We start from the raw sequence: 3,481 nt of genomic DNA, 5'->3' as shown, positions 1-3,481 counted from the left end.
GGGCTGAGGCCATTAGCACAGTGTGCTACATCTCTAATCGGGTTTTCTTGCGCTCGATCTGACTAAAAAGATTACTGTCACGAAAATCAATGATGACGGCGTGCCTACGGAGAAGAAGGCCCTATAGATGTTGCGGAAGCTCGCAGGCCTTAATGCTCAGGAAAGGGTATTGACCCTTCCGAAGTTCGATGACCTCACTGTGGATCAAAAGAACGCCTTATTCAATGATGGTGTCAATACGTGTCTGGAGTTCCCGGAGAACATGAAGGCGAAGGCTTGCAGGGCTGCTATGAAAATGATCGCCAAACATCGGAGAAACCACAAGAGCAAGCTTGTGAACGAGTATATGGCAAAAGAGTTGGAGCCCTTCAACAAGTACCCATATATTAAAAGAGAGGATTGGAAGCTTTTGTGGCATTGAAGAGCTCTGAGATGTTCCAAAATGAGAGTTCAGCAAAGAAGCAGCTTCGGGCAAAGAACAAGCAGAATCACAACCTGGGCACAGGCGGGTACATGGGGAAAAGGGATAAATGGCAGGCAGAGGATGCAAAGTTAGCCAACGAAGGCCACGAGAATCCTTGGTTGCAATTCCCGGGACGATCGCAATCATATTTGCGCGTGAGGGGTACGCTGTCAGATAGTGAAGAAATCACCTTCAAATCTAGCGAAACCGAGTCAGTTGGTCAAAAGGTGAAAGAAATAGCTACCCACTCCTCCGAAGGTTCATTCATCGGGGTCAGCGAACATGACGTGCTCTCCACTATGCTGGGAAATCCTGAGCACCCAGGTCGCATTCGAGGCATGTCCAGTTCCCAGGGCTGGAAGTTAGGCTTCCCCGAACATGTCGGGATTTATAAGAAGAGGAAGAGGTCGATCCCAATAGATGTGGAAGAATTGACCCAGTCAATCAGGGAGATCGTTTATCAAGATGTCCTGTAAAGGTTTGCGGTACAGGGAGTCGTAATTCCTATCGCACGAGCGAGTGGTAGCCTCATTGCTAGACACAAGAGTAGTCAAGCCTCTAGGGAGGTTGAAGAACCTACCTTCTCTCCATCTGTGGAGCCTGATACCATAGGCCTTCTCGATGGGCCCACGCCGTACTCGCTGGTTATAAGACCTAGAGGCTACTATATTGATGTTGCAAAAGGCCAGGTGCATCCAAATGTCCAATTGTTACATACGGTCCCGATACATCCTGGTTATGTCATGGTCTTCGTGCATTTTGTACATGCCAATGCTGTGGACAAAGTTTTGCCCGCCCCCCCCCCCCCCCCCAATGATGAGATACAAAAGTTGTGTCAAGCTCGTCTTCGAAGGATCCAATGGAATAGGGGGGACATCGTGGTGCACACGGAACCATATAGGAGCGATCCGCCTAGACTTTTAAATTTCCTACCCCAACCTTAGCCTCGAGATGCGCTAGTTGTGTCGCCTTTGGTCACTCCGCCATCTACAGTTAAGCAACCTGAGGGTAGCCTAGAGAAGAAGAAGAAGCCTTTGCCCATCCGCCATCTACAGTTAAGCAACCTGAGGGCAGCCCAGAGAAGAAAAAGAACTCTAGGCCAGTGTCCAAGAAGCAGCAGCCGAAGAAATCCAAGTCCTCTGGTAAGGACTCATTTACCGAGAAATGCCAGATAAGGGAAGCTTGGACTACGGCAAACCCAAAATTCAAGCTTGGGAAGCCCTTGTTGCTAGCAGATCCACTTCAACGGGAGGGACAACCTTGTGTTGAGTTACATAATTTCTACCTACAAGGTTGTAGAGAGAAGAAGATTTTCGTTGTCTTATATTACCAAAATCATCACTTCTTGACTGGGGACGGCTACTTGCTTGTGGGCTTCAACGACTTATACGACCTCTTCAACCTCGATGGCCTGGACGTGGGGTTATTGCAATGCTTTACATTGTAAGCCCTTTCAAACTAGATGTTCGTTAATTATTACCACTAAATTCTCCAATCTAACTAATTTCTTATCTGTAGACACTTGATACAAGAAACAAGGAAGAAGGAGCCCTTCGGATTTCTTGACCCCCAAAATATGTTGATTTCTATGATGCAACAACAAAGGCAATTCGCTGTGGAATATGTGGCTAGGGCAATGAGCCACTTTTCAAAGAGGGACTACCTGATGGCCACCCACAACATGGGTGACCATTGGATCTTACTGGTCATTGCCCCTAAGTGGAACTTAGTCTGGTACCTCGATTCATCAAGACAAGTGGTGGGACCTAACGACGAACTAGGACAACATGACTATACTGTCGTCAAACAAATCCTCGATGAGTAAGCTCTTCATGACTTAGGTTACATATTGAACTTTTCAAACTTATACCAAATGTTGACTATTGGTTCCCTCTTCGCATGTAAGGCTTTTGACATGTATATGCGTTGTGATCCAAAGTACGATCCGAAGGAGCCCCGCACACTGACACATAAGACCACCTTCACGGTAAGTGCCAGCAGACATATTTGCAAATATTCTACTACTACATTTTTTCCTTTCAAACTGACAGTTTTTCCCTCTCCAGTGCCACCAACAACCACCGGGCAACTCCTGCGGATTCTACGTTGCACGTCACATGCAGCTATTCATGGCAGCGAAGGATATGAAATCCGCAGATGTAAGATAACTGCATAGTCTTTTCGTTGCTGCTTTTATTCATTACAAATATCTGATGATAAAATGATTCTGCTCACGCTAATTGCATGCTTTTTCCATAACTACTTTCATTAAGCAGGAATTCAGCATACTGGACGGCAACATCGAGGAGTCTGCACTCTCCAACATTCGAGCATGGATCGCCTCGTTCTTAATGACCGAAGTCGTCTCTTCGAAAGGCAAGTTCTATTATAGGGAGGCAGGGCTCTGACTTATGTAATTTATGGTTACACTTTAGACTTATGTAATTTGTAACTATCTTGATGTGGACTTGCGCCGTTGTACGTTTCGAGGACTTCTGATTATGTAATTTGTGGTTGCATATCTCGTGACTTTGTCCCTACAATGTGGATCGTATTTGGATGTCCCTACAATGTGATTATGTAATTTGTGATTACATTCGTATCTGGGCGTGTCTTATTTGCAAGAGAAGACGGCTGCCAAATCATGATATTGCTTCAGGATGCAGCCAGGAAACAGGTAAATCCCTTCGGGGGATGAGAACATTAGTGATGGGTAGTAAATTCACCCGTCACTGATGACCGAGTCCCAGTGACGAGTAGCTTTCCAACCTGTCTCTGGGACTCCGTCGTTAGTGACGGGTGGTAAATACACCCGTCACTAATGACTCGTAACCAGTGACGGGTGGTAACACCCCGTCGCTGATGATCGGTGACCAGTGACGGTTTGTAGCTACCCGTCATTGGTTCTAGATAATTATTGACGGGTGGTAAATATACCCGTCACTAATGACTCGGTCACTAGTGACGAGTTATTGTTAGCACTCATCACTAATGATAGAGTCCTAGAGACGGGTTGAA

This window comes from Phragmites australis, chromosome 7, assembly GCF_958298935.1.
Source record: "Phragmites australis chromosome 7, lpPhrAust1.1, whole genome shotgun sequence".
Lineage (NCBI taxonomy): Eukaryota > Viridiplantae > Streptophyta > Magnoliopsida > Poales > Poaceae > Phragmites > Phragmites australis.
Note: the sequence above shows the minus strand (reverse complement) of the source record.